At 41.3% G+C, this 23352-nt stretch overlaps 1 protein-coding gene across 3 annotated transcripts in view; it reads left to right on the top strand.

The window, feature by feature from the left end:
- The first annotated feature begins 22244 nt into the window (after window positions 1-22244).
- PPM1B (protein phosphatase, Mg2+/Mn2+ dependent 1B) overlaps window positions 22245-23352 on the top strand; it is an 80568-nt gene continuing 79460 nt past the window's right edge. For all 3 annotated transcript variants that reach the window (XM_030857792.2, XM_030857793.2, XM_030857790.2), the window contains exon 1: window positions 22245-22686. The gene's annotated coding sequence lies outside the window, so the exon portion shown is untranslated. The remainder of the gene's footprint in view (window positions 22687-23352) is intronic.

Below are 23352 nucleotides of genomic sequence, written 5' to 3'. Positions count from 1 at the left end.
CCTATAGATTTTAACTGTAGTAGTTGCCTGCTTTCTACCTTTCCTCTTCTTTGAGAGTTGTTCCCACAACCCTGCTGAGAATGGATATCAAACCACTTGACTCTTGCTATCCAGGTGACAGCTGAGTGGGCCAGGGTTTAATATCTGACACATTACAGGCCAATCATAGTTTTTCTGTCTGAAATTTGGAAATGGGATGTGAAGGCTGGGTCAGTTACTCATGGGTCCTGGACTTGTAAAACCATGGAAGGTTGATATTGGAGTAGCCATGCTAAGGCACATTCAGGCAAGGGAAACTGACCTACAGATACACAGTGAGATAGAAGCAGCTGACTGGAGAAATGGAAGAAAGACCATGCTGGTTTTAAGAAAAAGACACTGACTGGTTTCTGACCTTCCAATTCCCAGGTTCAGTCTCGTGCAGTCTTAATCACCAGTGTGCAGTTGGGTTCCATGAAATCATCTTGTCTGTTTATTGCAGATACCAAACTAGCTCAGTCAACTTGAGTAGATTTATGTTTACTGTAACCAGGGCAATCTGAATGAATTTGAAAACATCAGGGCCCAGCGAGTGTCCTTTCTACCCCACACAGACATGAAGTTTTTTTGCTTTGAGCTCTGGCCACAGTTGTACAAAATCAATGGCTCTTTTTAGATTTTCCAGCAAGACATTATTTCATGCCTACCATGTTTAGCATAAAAAGCATTAACAAAGAAATAAGACACGTGGTTGTAGCCTCAGGGGCTACAATCTAGTTGAGAAGAGAATACAAAACACACCTAAAACAATTAGAGACTAGAAAAAACCAGTATATAATTAAGTGTTAAATTTCAGGACACAGAAACATTACTATCATACAAGAGACAGATCAAGATCCTTGTGGCTTGAATGGGCAGAGCTGAGAGAGGAGGGGGAAGGGTTCCACAGTGAGCAAACCAGCAGGACTGGAGAAGAGGGTTCCCATGGCTAATTGGTAGGAAATTTGCTTAAGAATAGTTCTCTTATTTCTGATTACTAGCTTCTAGTTGGTGGAGAGTTCTCTTGTAATGTTGGGAAATTATGAAAGCACATTGCTTTAATTGATGTTGTTCTTCTCTGTAATCTCATAGCATTTTCAATGCTCGGTCTGCTTTCACTCACTTCAGCTTAATATAAGGAGATTAAATTTCCTGAGGCCAATCAGCTGTTTGTCCTACTCAATGAAGTATTTTGTAAAATACATTAACAATTGTGTCTAAAAATCTCACTTTCTTTATTGTATGTTGTCCTGTATGATGATGATTAATCACAAATAAACCAAATACAGTCATCTAAATATGAACAAACATGTGAATATTCATGTAGCAATTAAAATTCACAAAGTGTTTTGCTTTATAAAATAATCACCCTACAGTAAGTACATCTGGGAGGATCCCACATGCCGCGGAGAGGCTGGGCCTGTGAGCCATGGCCGCTGGCAAGGTTAACACCAAATAAAGGTCATTGTTCATTAATTTTACAGGTCAATTCTGGAATTCTAATAATAGTTTCATAATAATGTCATAAAAGAATGTACATATATATATATATTTTTTTTGCGGTACGTGGGCCTCTCACCGTGGTGGCCTCTCCCGTTGCGGAGCACAGGCTCCGGACACGCAGGCTCAGCGGCCATGGCTCACGGGCCCAGCCGCTCCGCGGCATGTGGGATCTTCCCGGACCGGGGCACGAACCCGTGTCCCCTGCATCGGCAGGTGGGCTCTCAACCACTGCTCCACCAGGGAAGCCCAGCAGGCGGATTCTTAACCACTGTGCAGCCAAGGAAGTCCCATAATTTGTTATTTTTTAAATGTCATATTTTAAATTTATAATTCAGGCATAAATACTATCTAAACAAAATTTAAAACATATTTAGATTAAAATGTTAATTTAGAATAGTAACGCTTTTGTCTTAAATTGTTTTTAGAAGTACTTTTTAGAAATCATTTTACATAAGAAACTCAAAACGAGGGTTCACAGATATTACTTTCAAAATATAACTCAGAAGCAAAGCAAGGTAAAATGTAGTGTAAAACTCCAGTCTGGACTTTCTTTTGCAATTCACTTGGCAACAAAATATTCAAAGAAAGAATCATACATAAGAAGTTTACCAATCTTGAAATACCCCATTCTTAGACAAAAAATAGGGACTTAGGGGAAAGGAACCGGCATTTATTAAGCTTCTATGCTATGCTAGGCATTTGCATAATTATCTCATAGTAATCCTTACTTTACAAAGTAGATACGATCTCCTTCTTATGTAGTAGAAAATGAACCTCATAGCAGCTAAATAACTTCCTCAAGGAGTCCTGACTGGTGATTGCTGGAACCCAATTATTATCTTGTAAATTCACAGTTTTCTCTTTTCCCTTCAGTAGCTATTTTATTTGAAACTGTGTCAACCAATGATCAGGTTAAATTTCAAAATCTCAGAATCTCAGAACAGGAATTTCTTTTTCTGTAATCATATGAAACTGAAAAATGTCTCTCTTACAGAACTATTTAACATTGTTAAAACTGTTTCTACAACTCCCTATCTCTTTTAAAAGTCGATGAAATAAAGAAAGAGGGAGGGAGTCAAGATGGCATACTAGGAGGACGCAGAATTCGCATCTCCTCACAACTAAGGCACCTACCAGGCACTGTGGGGGACCACAAACACCTAAGGGGACGGGAAGAACCCCCAGCAACTGGTTGTTTCCATTATAGTTTTACTCTTACTAATATATTCTTTATCTTTCTAATTTTATTTCCTTTTTTATTCTTTGATATTTTACTGTTCCTTTTTTCTTTCTTTCTTTCTTTTTTACTGCGCCACAAAGCTTGTGAGATCTTGGTTCCCAGGGTGGAGGCTGGGCCTGAGCTCCTGTGGTGGGAGCTCTGAGTCCAAAGCGCTGGACTAACAGAGAACTTCAGACCCCAGGGAATATTAATTGGACTGAGGCATCCTGGAGGTCCTCATCTCAGCACCAAGACTCAGCTCTGTCCAACTGCCTGCAAACTCCAGGGCTAGACGTCTTAAGCCAAACAACCAGTAAGACAGGAATACAGTACCACCCATCAAAAAAAAGAAAAAAAAAAAAAAGAAATGACAAAAAAATATGTTACAGATGAAGGAGCAAGGTAAAAACCTACAAGACCAAATAAATGAAGATGCAATAGGCAACCTACCTGAAAAAGAATTCAGAGTAATGATAGTAAAGATGATCCAAAATCTTGAACACAGTATGGAGAAAATACAAGAAACATTTAACAAGGATCTAGAAGAACTAAGGAGTAAACAACCAGTGACGAACAACACAATTACTGAAACTAAAAATACTCTAGAAGGAATGAATAGCAGAATAACTGAGACAGAAGAATGGATAAGTGAGCCGGAAGATAAAATGGTGGAAATAGCTGCCAGGGAGCAGAATAAAGAAAAAAGAATGACAAGAATTGAGGACAGTCTCAGAGACCTCTGGGACAGCATTAAACACACCAACATTCAAATTATAAGGGTCCCAGAAGAAGAAGAGAAAAAGCGTCTGGGAAAATATTTGAAGAGATTATAGTTGAAAACTTCCCTAACATGGGAAAGGAAATAGGCAGTCAAGTCCAGGAAGCACAGAAAGTACCATACTGGAAAAACCCAAAGAGAAACACGCCAAGACACATATTATTCCAACTATCGAAAATTAAATAAAAAGAAAAAATATTAAAAGCAGCAAGGGAAAAGCAACAAATAACATACAAGGGAATCCCCGTAAGGTTAACAGCTGATTTTTCAGCAGAAACTCTGCAAGCCAGAAAGGAGTGGCAGGACATATTTCAAGTGATGAAAGAGAAAAACCTACAACCAAGATTACTCTACCCAGCAAGGATCTCATTCAGATTCAATGGAGAAATTAAAACCTTTACAGGTAAGCAAAAGTTAAAGCACCACCAAACCAGCTTTACAACAAATGCTAAAGGAACTCTTCTAGGCAGGAAACACAAGAGAAGGAAAAGACCTACAATAACAAACCCAAAACAATTAAGAAAATGGTCATAGGAACATACATATCGATAATTACCTTAAATGTAAATGGATTAAATGCTCCCACCAAAAGACATAGACTGGTTGAATGGATACAAAAACAAGACCCGTACATATGCTGTCTACAAGAGACCCACTTCACACCTATGGACACATACAGACTGAAAGTGAGGGGATGGAAAAAGATATACCATGCAAATGAAAATCAAAAGAAAGCTGGAGTAGCAATCCTCATATCAGACAAAGTAGACTTTAAAATAAAGACTGTTACAAGAGACAAAGAAGGACACTACATAATGATCAAGGGATAAATCCAAGAAGAAGATATAACGATTGTAAATATTTATGCACCCAACATAGGAGCACCTCAATACATAAGGCAAATGCTAACAGCCATAAAAGGGGAAATCGACAATAACACAATCATAGTAGGGGACTTCAACACCCCACTTTCACCAATGGACAGATCATCCAAAATGAAAATAAATAAGGAAACAGAAGCTTTAAATGACACATTAAACAAGATGGACTTAATTGATATTTATAGGGCATTCCATCCAGAAACAACAGAATACACTTTCTTCTCAAGTGAACATGGAACATTCTCCAGGATTGATCATATCTTGGGTCACAAATCAAGCCTCGGTGAATTTAAGAAAATTAAAATCATATCAAGTATCTTTTCTGACCACAATACTATGAGACTCGGTATCAATTATAGGAAAAAAACTGTAAAAAATACAAACACATGGAGGCTAAACAATATGCTACTAAATAGCCAAGAGATCACTGAACAAATCAAAGAGGAAATCAAAAAATACCTAGAGTCAAATGACAATGAAAACACAACAACCCAAAACCTATGGTATGCAGCAAAAGCAGTTCTAAGAGGGAAGTTCATAGCTATACAAGCCTACCTCAAGAAACAAGAAAAAATCTCAAATAACAATCTAACCTTACAGCTAAAGGAACTAGAGAAAGAAGAACAAACAAAACCCAAAGTTAGCAGAAGGAAAGAAATTATAAAGACCAGAGCAGAAATAAATGAAATAGAAACAAAGAAAACAATAGCAAAGATCAATAAAACTAAAAGCTGTTTCTTTGAGAACAAAATTGATAAACCATTAGCCAGACTCATCAAGAAAAAGAGGGAGGGCTTCCCTGGTGGCGCAGTTGTTGAGAGTCTGCCTGCTGATGCAGGGGACACGGGTTCGTGCCCTGGTCTGGGAAGATCCACATGCCGCGGAGCAGCTGGACCTGTGAGCCATGGCCACTGGGCCTGCACATCCGGAGCCTGTGCTCCGCAATGGAAGAGGCCACAACAGTGAGAGGCCCGCGTACCGCAAAAATAAAAAAAAGAAAAAAAAAAAGAAAAAGACGGAGACAACTCAAATCAATAAAATTAGAAATGAAAAAGAAGTTACAACAGACAACACACACAAAAAAACTCATCCTAAGAGACTACTACAAGCAACTGTATGCCAATAAAATGGACAACCTGAAAGAAATGGACAAATTCTTAGAAAGGTATAACCTTCCGAGACTGAACCAGGAAGAAATAGAAAGTATGAACAGACCAATCACAAGTAATGAAATTGAAACTGTGATTAAAAATCTTGCAACGAACAAAAGTCCAGGACCAGATGGCTGCACAGGTGAATTCTGTCAAACATTTAGAGAAGAGCTAACACCCATGCTTCTCAAACTCTTCCAAAAAATTGCAGAGGAAGGGACACTCCCAAACTCATTCTACGAGGCCACAATCACCCTGATACCAAAACCAGGCAAAGATACTACAAAAAAGAAAATTACAGACCAATATCACTGATGAACATAGATGCAAAAGTCCTCAACAAAATACTAACAAACCATCAAACAACACATTAAAAGGATCATACACCATGAACAAGTGGGATTTATCCCAGGGATGCAAGGATTCTTTAATATGCAAATCAATCAATGTGATACACCATATTAACAAATTGAAGAATAAAAACCATATGATCATTTAGATAGATGCAGTAAAAGCTTTTGACAAAATTCAACACCCATTTATGATAAAAAACTCTCCAGAAAGTGGGCAGAGGGAACCTACCTCAACATAATAAAGGCCATATATAACAAACCCACAGCAAACATCATTCTCAATGGTGAAAAACTGAAAGCATTTCCTGTAAGATCAGGAACAAGATAAGTATGTCCACTCCTACCGCTATTATTTAACGTAGTTTTCGAAGTCCTAGCCACGACAATCAGAGAAGAAAAAGAAATAAAAGGAATACAAATTGGAAAAGAAGAAGTAAAACTGTCACTGTTTGCAGATGACATGATACTATATGTAGAGAATCCTAAAGATGCCACTAGAAAACTACTAGAGCTAATCAATGAATCTGGTAAAGTAACAGGATACAAAGTTAATGCACAGAAATCTCTTGCATTCCTATACACTAATGATGAAAAATCTGAAAGAGAAATTAAGGGAACACTCCCATTTACCCTTGCAACAAAAAGAATAAAAAACCTACCTAAGGAGAGAAAAGACCTGTATGCAGAAAACTATAAGACACTGATGAAAGAAATTAAAGATGATACACACAAATGGAGAGATATACCATGTTCTTGGATTGGAAGAATCAATATTGTAAAAATGACTGTACTACCCAAAGCAATCTACAGATTCAATGCAATCCCTATCAAACTACCAATGGCATTTTTCACAGAACTAGAACAAAAAATTGCACAATTTGTATGGAAACAGAAAAGACCCTGAATAGCCAAAGCAATCTTGAGAAAGAAACACGGAGCTGGAGGAATCAGGCTCCTGGACTTCAGACTCTACTACAAAGCTACAGTAATCAAGACAGTATGGTACTGGCACAAAAGCAGAAATATGGATCAATGGAACAGGATAGAAAGCCCAGAGATAAACCCACGCACATATGGTCAACTAATCTATGACAAAGGAGGCAAGGATATACAGTGGAGAAAAGACAGCCTCTTCAATAAGTGGTGCTGGGAAAACTGGACAGCTATATGTAAAAGTATGAGATTAGATCACTCCCTAACACCATATACAAAAATAAATTCAGAATGGATTAAACACCTACATGTAAGGCCAGATACTATAAAACTCTTAGAGGACAACATAGGCAGAAGACTGGCAGAAGACCTAAATAGACATTTCTCCAAATAAGATATACAGATTGCCCACAAACACATGAAAGGATGCTCAACATCACTAATCATTAGAGAAATGCAAATCAAACTACAATGAGGTATCACCTCACACCAGTCAGAATGGCCATCATCAAAAAAATCTACAAACAATAAATGCTGGAGAGGGAGTGAAGAAAAGGGAACCCTCTTGCACTGTTGGTGGGAATGTAAATTGATACAGCCACTATGGAGAACAGTACAGAGGTTCCTCAAAAAACTAAAAATAGAACTACCATACGACCCAGCAATCCCACCATTGGGCATATACCCATATAGCACAATATTCATTGCAGCTCTGTTTACAATAGCCAGGGCATGGAAGTAACCTAAGTGTCCATCAACAGATGAATGGATAAAGAAGATGTGGCACATATATACAATGGAATATTACTCAGCCATAAAAAGAAACGAAATTTAGTTTTTTGTAGTCAGGTGGATGGACCTAGAGACTGTCATACACAGTGAAGTAAGTCAGAAAGACAAAGAAAATACTGTGTGCTAACACATATATATGGAATCTAAAAAAAAAGAAAAAAGGTTCTGATGAACCTAGTGGCAGGACAGGAGTAAAGACACAGACGTAGGGAATGGACTTGAGGACATGGGGAGGGGGAAGGGTAAGCTGGCACGAAGTGAGAGAGTAACACTGACGTATATACACTACCAAATGTAAAATAGGTAGTTAGTGGGAAGCAGCTGCATAGCACAGGGAAATCTGCTTGATGCTTTGCGACCACCTAGAGGGATGGGATAAGGAGTGTAGGAGGGAGACTCAAGAGTGTGGGGATATGGGGATATACGTACGGCGTATAGCTGATTCACTTTGTTATACAGCAGAGACTAACACAACATTGTAAAGCAATTATACTCCAATAAAGATGTTAAAAAAAAAGAAAGAAAGAAAGAGGGAGGACTCTTTTAGATTAAAAGCATATAAAGAGGGCTTCCCTGGTGGCGCAGTGGTTGAGCGTCCACCTGCTGATGCAGGGGATGCGGGTTTGTGCCCCAGTCCGGGAAGACCCCACATGCCACGGAGTGGCTGGGCCCGTGAGCCATGACCGCTGAGCCTGCGCGTCCAGAGCCTGTGCTCCGCAACTGGAGAGGCCACAACAGTGAGAGGCCCATGTACCGCAAAATACATAAATAAATAAATAAAAGCATGTAAAGAGATTGACGGGACCCAGGGCACACTACCCCAAAACATGGAAAACCATTTCCTCCTCTACAAGATATAACAAACAAATGCAATGCATACAACTTTATTGGATCCCGTTTAGGAAAAAAACAAATAGAAGAGATATTCTTGGGACAATGGGGGAAAATTGAATAAGAACTGGATATTGAATGACATAAGTGAATTAATTATTAATTTACATTGGGTAACATCTTACGGAAAAACCCGAATGAATTTTTTGGCCAACCCAATATTTAAGAGGTAAGTGTTATGATACCTGCAATTTATTTTTAAATGATTCAGCGACAGTATAAAATATGTATAGATAGTTCATTGGTGAGTGATGAAATAAATATGGTAAAATCATAAAAATTGTTTGATCTGGGTGGAGAGTATACAGATATTCATTGTAATTTTCTTAAATTTGTCTCCATGTATGAATAAGTTCATAATAAAAAGGTTAGAGAGATAAAAATCAAGTGTGTAAACTTCTGCTTAACCTCAGTTTTTTTTTTAAGGACACCACAAATTATGTAAATTAAATAGGTGAACTTCAGTCAACTGTCCTACAAATTCAAACCAGTTTCATTCAAAAAGTGAGTTTTATTCATTTGTTGAGTATCTACTCAGTTGATAACATTGCATTCATGCAATGCTGATTCAAAAGTGATGGAGAAGACAAGAATACAGCGTTTGGGATTAGGATTAGCACATGTTAAGAAATTAGGATAATAACGAGAGTTGGAGAGTTTAAGAGTAATGGGAGATCTCTGAGGACTGCACTAGTGGGATCTTGAGCCTATCCTTTAAAAATGGGGAGGATTTGAAAAGGAAGAATTAAAAGATTACAGTTGAGTGAATCAAAATGAGCAAAGACATGGAAGTGAGGAGGAGTTTACATGTTTCATAAATCAAAGATATAAAACTGTCATTCTAAACTTCAGATCTCTTGGAGAATACTGGTACTTCTTCACTGAGTTGGCATAATTCCAGACTAAAAGTAAGAAATGTGGTCAATGCCACAATATTACAAGTAAATGCATGATTTCCTTTAGGTTTTTTGAAATTTGAAAATAGCTATGTTAACCAAAATTTCAGAAATGGAGACTTAATTGAAATGAAAAGGTGCTTATTTGGGGCCTTTATAAGCCCCCCCACTTTGTATTTGGGGTTTGTTAGGACTGCAGCCCAGGAGACACAGATTCAAAAAGCACTTGAACTATTATACAGAGCGGAGGAGGCTTTTAAAGGCGAAAACAGCAACGGTACATTAATTACATGAATTGTTTATCAAGAATTATAATTGGAGCTGGCAAGAAGTACAGGTGCTTGTTACATAAAGATTAGTTGGGGTCCAAAATGGTTGCAGAGTTACAAGGGGAAACTCTGAGACCCATAAGGTTGCGGTTGGCAGGTGCTATTCTGAATATGGCAGGTGGTGTCCTTGGGTCTGGTACAATTCAAAGAAAGTTCAAGGCCTCAGAGATGGTGCAGAGATGTGTCTAAGACTAGATCCTGAATGGCTGCCCAATGCTTTTTTGTATGCCTGAACTGTGAGCTCTTAGGTTCCTTTGATTAATTTTGCACACCATTAGAGGTGCTAGCTACTAATGCAGGGGCTGGTAACTTTCATTGCCAGTAGCTATTAGGTTCTTTAGGTGTGAGATGTTGGTCTGGGCTAATACGGTAGCCAGTAACTAGTGGCAGCTGGTAAAATAGGCCTCATGTAAAAGCTAATCTGGGCCCCTCCACGAGGGCCTCCAACATATAAGGGAGATGAACAGATGATCTCTCTGCACATTGTACGGAGTTAGGCAGGCCATGAAGTCGTTCTCAGAAGTATGGTCCCTGGTTCTTTTTTTTTTTTTTTTTTTTTTTGTGGTACGCGGGCCTCTCACTGCTGTGGCCTTTCCCGTTGCAGAGCACAGGCTCCGGACGCGCAGGCTCAGCGGCCATGGCTCACGGGCCCAGCCGCTCCGCGGCATGTGGGATCCTCCCGGACCGGGGCACAAACCCGCGTCCCCTGCATCGGCAGGCGGGCTCTCAACCACTGCGACACCAGGGAAGCCCGTCCCTGGTTCTTATAAGCATTATCTTAGCCAATTTTAATGACGTTCTTTTTCACATAAAACTAAGGCCTACTTGAAACCTGCTGAGTTATCGAGGGTTATGAGGTTCTGATATTCATAAGCTAAAATTAGTGATTTGTTAGAATTTAGTGAGGACTAATGCAGTGTTTTTCTAGGAAGATAGGGTGCATGCAAAGCTATAGCATATGCACATAAATGGTTGGCGGAAATTCCCACAATTTTCAGGAAGGACACTTTTGTTATCATTGCTTCATCAGTATTCTTTTAGGTTGGTTATGGTTTTCCAAAGTTGCTGTTCTTCCATTCCATGCTCAATTAAGCTTCAATAGGGGTTTTGATTAACTAACAACATGCAGTACTATATGTTTGCATCAATAGTGTTTTAGCATGGAATTTTACAATATTTAGACTTCAGAATATGTACACATTGTTTAAATAATAAATAAGTCATACTAGAATTGCAGAAATAGATGCATACATAATCTCCCCCAACTTTCCCATTGAGTGGTACTTCATTGTTATCTGCAACTCTTTTTCCATTGGGAAATGAGAATGAGTATATAGGAAAGCAAGTATAGGGTGTAGATTTTTCTAGAGTTTTCTCTACTGCCTAAAGCTGTCATTGGCAAAAACTGTTTGAGACCAACAGTTCTGTTCCTATTACCTGCTATTAATAAATGCCAGGGCTTTCTCTTTTTATGAACAAAACAGCAATCTAAATTATACAGGGTAAATTTGACAAATACTATGATCTATTAATATTAAAATATCCATCTGTTTACATTTCTTCTCTAGAGTATAAAATTGCTAATCTGAGAAGCAAGACACTGATGACATTCAGACAACAGAACTTTTCTAAAAGGATTGTTTTAATGGTCAACCGTTAAAAATCAACCCAATGAAGTGATGTAAGAATTATTTGCTGTAGTAGTAGTTAGAAGTGACAGCATGATCTACTTAGGATATAAATGATGGCTTAATTTGTCTGAGAAACTACTGTTTCAAAGTGTTAAATTGAAATTTTATATCTGTACATATGTTACATGAATATATAAAATGTATATGAATATTAACTATTAAGCTTATAATAGATAGAATGGTAAAATGTCTCTTTTTTTTTCTTTCATCATGCACTTTAGGATACCTAAACTCCAGAAAATTCTTTGCTCTGTTAAAGATTAAGCCACAGAAATTTAGCATGAGTGATTGCTCACTGTTCTGTGTAATCTGAGTTTACGGGTGTCTTTCAGTTATGAGGATGGACCATAAAAGATGCCGTTGATAGGCTGACTGGTCTAAAACTGACAGAGGTGTGTTTGGCCCAGGCAATTTTTAAAAAGGAATTGAATTAATTCTTAATATTGAAAAACTGGGAAATTTACATAAAAGTCCAGATGTGAGGTTTCTCTTGGGAAAAAAATAAAGAAGAGGAATGCTTTTGCCACTGGGCCTTTATTCACTACTTAGCCAGAGTGGTGAATTAGCTGGCCCATTAGCTGGATACTTGTTATTCCCTGACACGGATACTGAGGACCAACTGCCATTTAATATCATGCTAGTGCTGTATGTTTTCTTATACTCACGTGCTTCACTCAGTTACTGCTTGGCCTCTGTAGGCATTTGAGTATAGGATATCTGAGTTAACTTACAGAGACCTTGGGATATTTATGGAATTTCACCTACTGTATTATCATGTAGGCTCAGTCCCATATAAAAGTGGGAGGCGGGTACCAATTTCAGAATGCTGCCCCTGTATTTTTAAGGAAAATCCAACTGCAGTTGATTTCTATTCAAGTATAATTTCATTTGTTAGCTAATGTTACCGTGTTCATTAAAAATACACTGCCTTAAACATTTTTCCAGTTATGTTCTGTGGAACTCCAGAAAATGGTGACTGGAAAACAAATGCCTCTCTAGTCAATTAATTTAGGGAAGCACTGAACAGTAGTGTCTCCTCTTGATTCTTAATGCATAGAAGCGTAGAGAAGGCTCTGAGAAGTCCTGGAGCAACTTTATTTAATGGTTAATCAAATAAACAAACTTATTTGGCAGAGTAAGATTTCTTTCTCTGAAAAATTATTCACTGAAAAATCTTCACTTGGAAAATGCCTCATCCATCCCTCCATTCATTCATTCAACAAATAGATATTGAATACCCACTATGTGCTAGACTCTGTGAAGAAGACAGAGATGGCCATGACCAATATTTTTACATTATATGAGCCCCTCACTTCTCATGAAGGCATTAACTGCACTATTTTTTGTTTTGCCAGTAAGAGTAACTTTGTTAATGGAGAGTAAGAAAAAGTTGGAAAGAAACATTGACAAGGGCTTCCCTGGTGGCGCAGTGGTTAAGAATCTGCCTGCCAATGCAAGGGACACGGGTTCAAGCCCTGGCCTGGGAAGATCCCACATGCCGCAGAGCAGCTAAGCCTGTGCGCCACAACTACTGAGCCTGTGCTCTAGAGCCCGCAAGCCACAACTACTGAGCCCGCGTGCCACAACTACTGAAGCCTGCGCACCTAGAGCCTGGGCTCTGCAACAAGAGAAGCCACTGCCATGAGAAACCCCCACACCACAACAAAGAGTAGCCCCCGCTCGCCACAACTAGAGAAAGCCTGTGCACAGCACCAAAGACCCAACACAGCCAAAAATAAATAAATAAATTTATAAAAAAACAAAAAAACACTATAAAAACATTGACAAAACTGGCTTGTTATGGGGAATTATATAGAAGACTGAATGGGGAAATCGCAGTGCCTTGAAAGAGGCAATAAACTTGAGCAAGCTTTGGGGAAAAGAAATCTTATTTGGGGCATATGTATCAATTAGGATGTTTTGGGCTATGAATAATAGAAAATTCAACCAAAGAGACACATATAATAAGGAAAATTATTCTCTCCCTTACTGAGAAATTCAGGGATAGAATGATTCCAAGGTTGTTTAATTCAGTAACTTGACATCAGTGATTAAGGTCCTTTCTACATTTCCTCTCATGCGCAGTGAGTTGGTCTTTCTCCTCAAGCTTGCCCCTCCATAGTCACAAATGGCTGCCACAGCTCCAAGCATCACATCCTTATAAAATAATAATAATAGCTAAAATTTACTTCATACTTTTATTTATTTATGTATTTATTTATTTGGCTGCATTGGGTCTTTGTTGCTGCACGCTGGCTTTCTCTAATTGCAGTGAGTGGGGGCTCCTCTTTCGTTGCTGTGTGCGGGCTTCTCATTGTGTTGGCTTCTCTTGTTGTGGAGCATGGGCTCTAGGCACACAGGCTTCAGTAGTTGTGGCTCGCGGGCTCTAGAGCGCAGGCTCAGGAGTTGTGGTGCACAGGCTTAGTTACTCCACGGCATGTGGGATCATCCTGGACCAGGGCTCGAACCCATGTCTCCTGCATTGGCAGGCAGATTCTTTTTTTTTTTTTTTTTTTTTTGCGGTACACGGGCCTCTCACTGTTGCGGCCTCTCCCGTTGCAGAGCACAGGCTCCGGATGCGCAGGCTCAGCGGCCATGGCTCACGGGCCCAGGCGCTCCGCCGCATGTGGGATCTTCCCGGACCGGGGCACGAACCCGTGTCCTCTGCATTGGCAGGCAGACTCTCAAGCACTGCGCCACCAGGGAAGCCCGGCAGGCAGATTCTTAACCACTGTGCCACCAGGGATCAAAAATTTTCATTAGGGAAATTTTCAGACACACACAAAAATAGACAGTGATATTACATAACGAACCCCATGTACCTACCACATAGCTTAAACAGTTCTCAACATTTGGACTATATTGCTTCAACCATCCTTCCCCTGAACGTCTTTAAGTTTCAGTTTTTAGTCCTCTGATTTCTATACCATCTTCCTCAGAAATTTGTCCCATTCTTGTGACTCCCGGTACTGCCTCAGTGAATCTGAGCCTCAAATGTGGAGCACAAGCCCCTTCCTTTGAAGAACCTCACTTAGTTGATGTATAGGGGGAGGTTTAGTTACCCTCCAGCCCCAGAGATTACTCTTGGTTAGTCTAAACTATCTATGATAATTTCATTCCCCTTAGGGTGATTTGGTTTAGGAATGTGCATGTGATGCAAATCAGGCTAGCTAGTGACACTTGAGGGGCAAGAGGCAGGAAATGGGAGGTTCTAAAGAGTTGTCCTTACCCTTATAAGGGAACATGAAAAAGGTATGCTCTTTTGTTGGAGCCAGACTGCCTGCAGTTGTATCTCAGTGATGCCACTCACTATTTAGGTAACTCTGAACAAGTTACATAACTTCCACACCTCAATTTTCTTATCTGTAAAATAGGATGACAGAAACAATTCATGGCGTTGTTGTTGTAAGGAACAAAGGAATTAATATATGTAAAGTGTTTAGAACAGTATCTGGCCTATCAAGTTGGAGACTCTGGAAACTCTCACTTGGAAGGGACTTCCTGTCCTTGCTTCCCCAACCCCTCTGCGGCCTTGTACCTTCCGTAACCCTTGTCTAAGGTTTGAACCCACTCTGGGACTTTGAGACAAGTTCTGGTCCCAGGCAGGGAAAACATAAGAAACCCTAGTTTGGCCTCTCACTGGTTCGGTTTCCATTCATTTCTGCTGCTGATCTCCCCTGGCTGTTCTCGGATTCTCTGGCTTCCTCTCCTGTCGCCATTTCTACTTGGCCTCAGAGCCTGAATTTCTCAACCCTGATCTTCAATCTTTCTGTGGCCAGGTCCTGATAAGATACCTTTCTCTGGACTAGTTATCTAACTGCTGGGGTCTCTGCTATTTTCCAGAAACATAAGGCCTTTATCTAAAGGACATTAAATGTGGGCCTTATTATGAAACATTTTAAACTAGTAGCATTCAAGTCCGGCATGTCCCTTTCATCATGAATTTTTCATTTGAGAGTTTTCTTACAACTATATCCCTCCATACTTGTCGCTAATATAACCAACCTGTGACTTTACTCCTGTGCTCATCACCGTGATGACTGCTTCATCCTGACAGTCTGCTTAGATTCTCAAGATCAGCACTCGTATCCAGCTTTAATAGCAGGAGGTAAAGAGCTTTCAGACAAGGTAAACAGGAAAGGAGTACTTGCAGGTGTGGAAGAAAAATAAGGGAAAAGTAGCCCAATGTTTCCCTTTAGGTTTCTGAAACATGAGCAAACTACCAGATTGCATAAGCAAATGGAAGTGCTACCAAGAAGCAAAAGACGAAAAGTTGGCAGAAATGTAGTTTACTGTAAAAAGAAAACAAAATATAACAAAGCAAATGAATAATGTAAATGAGTTTGGGCATAAATGCTCAACATAAATGCCTGATGGTAGTTTTATACAGCCAAGCATGTTTAAACATTTTGTAGTTTTGCAGAATTTATATCGCTGGGCTCCAAGTAAAAAGTGTTTCTGATAACACCCCCGTGTTGTAACCATAATCTCAATGATCTCTTATGCATGACACTCACCTTAAAACACAGAGGCGCATCTAGCTCTGAGGCAGCCAGCTTTGGCCTCCAAGGCTGTGGGGATTGCATGCAGGATGGCGAGAGCTTGATCAACTTCCTGTCTTCAGAGGAAGCAGGGCAGGGCCTGCCCAGCCTTGGCAGAGTGGTGTTGAGGAAGGGGAAATCATCCAGTGAACCACTCGAGATTCCCCCGAATTCAATTCAATAAGTGATTATTGAGCAGCCACTGTGTACGATGTACAACAAAAGAAATAACGTCTTTGCTGAACTGGAGATTACTGTCTCACCAGGATTATTACTCCTCAGAGTTTACCTTTTCTTTTCTTTTTTTCTTTTTTGCAAAGGGGTCCTTTGGTGAATCCTGTGGATCCCTTCCCAGGATAATGTTTTAAAATACATAAAATAAAGTTCATAAGATTTCAAAGGAAACCAATTATATTGAAATAGTCATCAAACTTATTAAAGAAGCAAATTTGTGATACAGTGGTATATATGTTTCTTCATGAATAAAAAGATCTAATGGTGAGTCTAATAATTCCTGTAATTTCAAAATAGTGTTGATTGTAAATATTTCGAGAGCTCTGTAACAACTCTAATGTGATATAAAGAGATCAGTAATCTATGATGATGATAAAGTCACAGTACAGTTACTGCTACTGTGGTATGTTGTCTACATTCATAAGAAAGAAAGGCTAAATTTCAGTTAGAGGTTAATAAAAATAAATGTGTAACTTTTTTCCCCTCCAAATTCATAAACTTGTGAATTCAATCCCCTTGGACTCTGTGGACCTCAGGTTAAGAACTTCTCATTGGGGGTGTGTGTGTGTGTGTGTGTGCACATGTGCTCATACACGTGTCCTTCAGACGGGGTAGCATGTTGGAATTATAAATTACCTAAATAATTAAAATATGAGGTAGAATAGGGTAAGTGCGGTAGGATTGCAGCAGCAAAGTGCTACAGGGATTCAATAGGGAGAGGAAATCTGAAAAGGCTTAAAAATAGGTAAAGGGGAAGAAAAGAGAGTGGAGAGAAGGGAGGCAGGTATATTAGCTTCTGGGTCATCCTTTTCTTCCCATCCTCCTACTCCTCAGCTCATTAAACTACCACTGGCTTACTTTTGGAGCTGGCCCTAGGTGGAGTATGATTTAGAGCAGTTCTCAAACAGTCTGATGTCAGTATCCCTTTGCACTCTTATAAATTATTGAGTATCCAAAGAGCTTTTGTCTGTGTGGGTTATATCTATAAATATTTATTATACTATAAATTAAAATTGAGAAATTTAAAAATATTTATCAATTTATAGTATATGTTACATAAATAGCATTTTTTGGTGACACATCACTATTTTCTGTAATAACAAAAATATTAGTGAGGAAAGAGACATTGTCTTATATTTTTGCAAATCTCTTTAAACTCTGGCTTAATAAAAGACAGTTGGAGGGGCTTCCCTGGTGGCACCGTGGATAAGAATCGGCCTGCCAATGCAGGGGACACAGGTTCGATCCCTGGTCCGGGAAGATCCCACATGCTGCGGAGCTACTAAGCCCATGCGCCACAACTACTGAGCCTGCACTCTAGAGCCCGTGAGCCACAACTACTGAAGTCCGCCTGCCTAGAGCCCATGCTCCGCAACAAGAGAAGCCACTGCAATGAGAAGCTCATGCACCACAACAAAGAGTAGCCCCCACTCGCTGCAACTAGAGAAAGCCCACATGCAGCAACAAAGACCCAACACAGCCAAAAAAAAAAAAAAAATCCTAGTTAAAAAACCAAAAAAAGACAGTTGGAATCTGTATTTGCTTTTGCATTCAGTATGTTGCAAAAGCAACATACTGTTACATAGCCCCTGGAAAGCTCCACTGTATTCTTGTGAAAGAACAGGAGTGAAACAGGCAAATAATGTCTTAATATCATTGTGAAAATAGTTTTGACCTTGTAGACCCTCAGGGGTCCTCAGACTTTGAGATCTTTGATTTAGGGATTTCTTTGAACATTTTTCTTCTTTGTTTTATGACTTGAATTTTCTTCAACTACGGAAAAAGACGAATTCTATAACTAGAAATACATGATATGTGTGTGCTTGTTGTCTTCAAATATATGTGTGTTGGATATCTCTTGGTGTCCCTCTAGACATCCAGGTGTCCCTCCATTTCTCCATCTTGTTCTGTGACCTATATGGATAGCATCAACAGGCTCCAGTTGGGTTTGGCCAATGGGTAGCACCTGTGGGAGATCAAAGGGAGGGAGGAGAGTGAGGCTGGGGTATTTATCCCCTACTTGAAGAGGGCTTACTTTGTCCTTCACCACAGGTCAGAGTTCTTGTCACGGAACCCTCTGCATACAACGCTCTCCAGGTACAGGTTTCTGGAAGCCCTTCCTACTCTCATCCCTTCAGGAACAGAGGTGATACCATGCTTCCCTATTACTAGCCTGAGGGGATTAGACTTTATGATTTATCTCTACCCTGCCTGCATCTTTGAAAATAGTCCCTTTATTACACTCTCCTCAAAATTCCTAATTTGGTTGCACCAACTGTTTCTTGCCCAACTCTGATTCATGCAAGCTTTGAGAGTTACATGACCTTAGGGATAAACTTCAGTTAAAGTATCATCCATGGCGCCAGATCCACTTAACCTTATGGAAGTTAGAAAGCTGTGAAGCCCTGGTGTCTCAGAGCCTAAGGTCTTTAATGGCTTGGGAATGAAAGAGCTAGGTGCGTTGAGGACCTACTGGTATCTGCAAAGATTTCTTGGTTTTGCCTCTGCTTGATTTTACTTTCATCTGTGCGTGCATACATAAAACAGAAACATGGCTGCAAAACTATGTTTGGATGAAGACCAAATATATATTTCTTATTATACCACAATATCAGTTAATTAATTCCACAGGCAGCAATGCCTATCACCTACCATAGTACCTGATTCACAGTGAACGCTTAATACATATTTGTAGAGTGGAGCTGGTGAAATTTTTTTAAGAAAACAGGTTTATTAGTGGAACATTTCCAGTGGTTAAGAAGGGAGAGGATCATTCTGCTCAAATCAGACTACTTGAAGTTTGATTCTGAAGCTCCTTGTCAGAGAATATAGAGAATATAGTCTGCATATAACAGACTGCATATAACATCTGCATATAACAGGCACGTAAATATGCTGAATGAATAAATGAAATTTCTTCTCTATGACATATATTCTGATTCAACTGTGACAGGCACTGTATTTGGTGCTATTATATACCATATCTCATTTAATCTTTAAAATAGTCACGTGAAGTAGGCAGCACTGGATTACCAAGTGTGGGCTTAGTGCCCCAGCAAAACTGGGGCACCCAAATTTGGAAAAAATTGATATCTGATGTCTTATTTAAAAAAGAACTTGAGAATACTATAGTCAACATTGGAAAAATTAGAACCTTTTCTACATTACGTTTAGTATTATTTCCATTTTAAATTATGTATTGGGGAGTGCTTTGTATTATTACTGAGAGTGTCTAAAGCTCTTCATCTGACTTTGGAAGATGTTATGATTGCTATTTTACAGAAGGGCAAACCAAGGCTTGTTGACTAGCTGAAGATAGCTTAGTTACTAGCTGAAGCCACATAGCTAGTTTGTAGAAGAGCCCACTATGATGGTATTCAATGTTTCTGACACATTATATATGTTATAATGGTACACATCAATTTTGTGAATCTTCTTGGACCTTCTCTATTGGTTTAGTGTTTTAATTAGATAAAGTATATAACAAAGTTAACCTAAAATCTTTTTGATCCCTGTTATATTCTCAGCACCTAGAACAGTATTCAAAACATCCTTATTTTTAGTGATTGAAAGAATGCATGATGAGCCCACCTAAATGATTGTGCTTTGTATTAATTTTGAGGTCAACCAAGGGAAAGTGAGAAGGACATCAAGCAGACCAAGAAAATTCTCTGATGCCCTTTGCGGTTGCTTGGATTCTCAAGACAAGGGTCCCTAGATGTCTCCATTTTTATGATCTTTAGCATGATTCCTGTTTTGGAAGCTGGGATCCTAGATTCCCTTACCCCTATATAAGGTGTGTCAGGCAAAGGAGTATGATTTAAAGAAACAGATTTTATAAGTCATTGAAGAAATATTTCCTGAGGACTGTATGATCCCATACTGATAATAAAGGGGACAAGGGAGAGGCAAAATCTAAATGGGTCTACTTCTTTTTCTTATTATTTGTCTTCCCAAGGTGCAGAAGTAGGGAAACTGAATTTTAGTTTATGGTGTCTTCATTACCTATGCTAGAAGGTCTTAATTTTTGGTGTTCATAAAAACCACCTTGGGGAATCGTTTAAAAATTCAACTAAGTCTTGTCCCCAGAGTCCCTGATATTATAGATGTGAGTGGACCCAGGAATCTGCACCCCAGGTGATTCTGATGCTGGTGGTCTAGACACCATGCTGTAAGAAACACTATCCTTACACAAACTTGAGTAGATCAAGACATCTGAATTGCAATCAAGTCTTTATTTCTGCCATCCTCACCATGGCTAGGACAACTGCCCTATTCTTAAATTTGCCCTTCTCCCGCAAACACTGACAGCCCTTAAGCTGAACAGCACTCTGTTGGATCTTACCTTAAATTGTCTACCCAAACCAATTTACACCGAAGTATGAATAAGGTTTAAATTCTTTTTCAGGGAATTTTCATTAAAAAAAAAAAAGTGTCTTAAGGTACTAGAATGCCTTCGTTACACTCTAGTTATCATTCTTTTGTTGGGGGTGGAGGAGGGGCAGATTAACCTGGCAGTACCTTTTAGTCTAATTCAGTTGCTGGAAGAATTAAGTCCACTTCCCTCACCCTCCTATTGAGTCATTCATTCTAGACTAATCCTGTATCTTTGTGAAGCCTTCCTCCGTAAACTTACTCACAGGAGATCCTTTACTTCACCGTCACCACGTTTCAGTTATAGCACCCATCATCTTATACCTAATTTTTGTACTTCAGCTCTCCGAACAGTGCCTGGCAAATAGCAGGCGTTCAATAACTGTGGAGCGAACGAATGTCAAAGACTAGGCCAAGAGTTTCTAAAATCAACGTTGACTAAGAAACAAAACACGGAAATGTCAAGGGCTGAATGCCAGGCAGTGCGGGCCGAGAAGGAATAAAAATAACCCCTAACAGCACAGAATCCTCCTGAAGGGATCGCCTGTCTCATTTTCTCACGTCGCTTTTTGTCCTCTCCTGACACCCCAATTTCCCGCTCTCTAACTCATTTTCTTCGCTTCTGGGGACAGGTTAGGCAGGTATCCCAGTTCAGCTGCTCTGATTGGTCGGCGATGATTTCATTGTTAGGGAGCATCCGGGCCTTTCCCCTCCCCGCAACACCCCCTCCAGAGCCCTGCCTCCCGAGGTTCCCTCTCCCGCGTGCGCCCCACCCGCTGGCTAAAGCAAAACAACCGCCTCTCCCTAGATCGCTTCTTGTCCTCGCCTGCGCCTTCCCTTCCCGTCTCGACGTCTAAGAGAGGCGTTTATATCCTCCAATGGGGGCCTAGTAGGACTTTGTTTGCCAATCAGCAGCCAACCCCCTGCAATTCCGGGTGGGACTAGGCCTCCACACCTATAATTGGACAGCCCGCTGGCTCCTTTATGGCGTTTGTTTTACGCGAGGCTTGGAGGTCAAAAATAAAGGGACATGGTCCTCACAGAACGAGAAGCCTCCGCAAAGACTCTGGGTTTGACCGTTTCCGAAGACTAGCCAATCGCTTTTCGAATACTTCCCCGCCTTTTGCGCGTTCATTTAAAAAAAGCCGGTGTGACGGACTTGGAAATTGGTTCCGTGACGGACATGTAGAGAAAGCCAATGATTGAGAGTTCGGGCCACCCTTTATACCAATAAGAAAAGACTATCGCTAGGACTCGGGCTTTGAGAGGCGGAGCGCAGGTGGGCGTTATTTGATTGACGACGGTCTCTACGTATGGCTGTTAGGGTGGGTTGGTCCCTGACGTCCGGAGGTATAGCAGAGGCGGGGCTGAATGAAGTAAAGGGTAATGAAGGGTTGGGTCTCACTCAGTGGGCGGTGTTTGATGGATAGTTGACCTTGCCAATTGAAGGTGGTCACTGATGCCCAATGGGAAATTAGGAACACAGAGGAGGGGCATTGTGGGCGGGGAAAACTAAGGACGGCGGCACAGGGGCTGCGGGACTGGGAGGGAGGGCGGTGATTGACGGGCCGTCCAGCAAACCGGGTACAGCGAGATACCGCGCGGCGTGCCAATGGGTGGGAGCTGGGGGTGGGGCTCTCCGAGGGGCGGGGAAGGACAGGGTGCGGGGAGGGGGGTTGCAGAAGGAGCCGAGCGGCTGCTGCTCAATGGCGGAAAAGCCGCCGGTGTTCTGACCGCTTCGTCCCCCTAGCAGTTGCGGGGGAGTTTCCTGCCGGCGCGGCTGGAGTCTCTGTTTCTCAGGGTTCGGTGGCTGGAAGATGCTCCAGAGAGACGAGGCTGCGGCGGAGGAGGTGGCGGCGGCCGAATCGGCAACGGCGCTAGGGTGGAGAGAAGGCGGCAGCGGCGGCGGCGGCGGCGGCGTGCGGGGCCCAACGGTGTAAACAGCCCCGGAGGCGGCGGAGGCGGTGGCCAAGACCCCGAGGGGGAAGCGGCGGCTGAGCCAGGGTCGCGCCTCCGTTGGAAGCCTGGGCTGAGTGCAGCAGAGGGGTTCTGCGGCGGGCGCGAGCGGACGCCCTAGACCTCGCCTCCCTCCCTCGCCCCAGGTAAGGCCGCTGGGCGCCCCGCCGCAGGGGGAACGGCTCGCGGGCACCGCCGAGGCCCCGGACCGTTTTCGGGGTGCCGCCGAGCTGCGGCCGGGACCTCTCCCCGCTTAATCCTCGCCTCTTGCCCTCGGCCGCGGAGCCCAGAGGAGCGGAACGCCGGGCCTGGCTCCTGGCTAGGCCCCTTCCCCAGCCGCCGCCTCCGCGCTCGGCCGAGGCTGGGAGAGGTTCGGGGCAGGGAATTTTAGTTTGCTCAAAAGCCTGGAAGTAAACTGCTTGTCCCTGTTCTCTGCGAGCATCTCTTTCACCTGAAAGCACTGGGGCTACTCCAGGCCGTAACTCGTCCCTTCCTGGTGCATGCCTGTTTGAAAACACTACCTTTTCCCATTTGTTTCCTCATTAGCTTCTGCCTTCCTCTGCGCTCCATTTCACTTCCTCGTTAAATCTTCTTTCTCGCTCTTCTGTCTGCGCGTCTCACCACCTCCTTCCTCCTTAGCGACTTTATTTAAATCTTTTCTCTTTTTCTTCTCAGGAGACTCCGGTCTTCTCTTCCCTGTCTTCCCCAGCAATCCTTTTCGGGTGTCATTCTTTTTACTAGTGAAGTTCTTAAATGAAACTGCTATCGTCAGTATCCCAAATCTACCAGAGGCCCATTAAGAATAGACTCAC

The sequence above is a fragment of the Globicephala melas genome, chromosome 12, assembly GCF_963455315.2.
Source record: "Globicephala melas chromosome 12, mGloMel1.2, whole genome shotgun sequence".
In the NCBI taxonomy this organism is placed as follows: domain Eukaryota; kingdom Metazoa; phylum Chordata; class Mammalia; order Artiodactyla; family Delphinidae; genus Globicephala; species Globicephala melas.
This window is presented reverse-complemented; position numbering and strand designations above follow the sequence as displayed.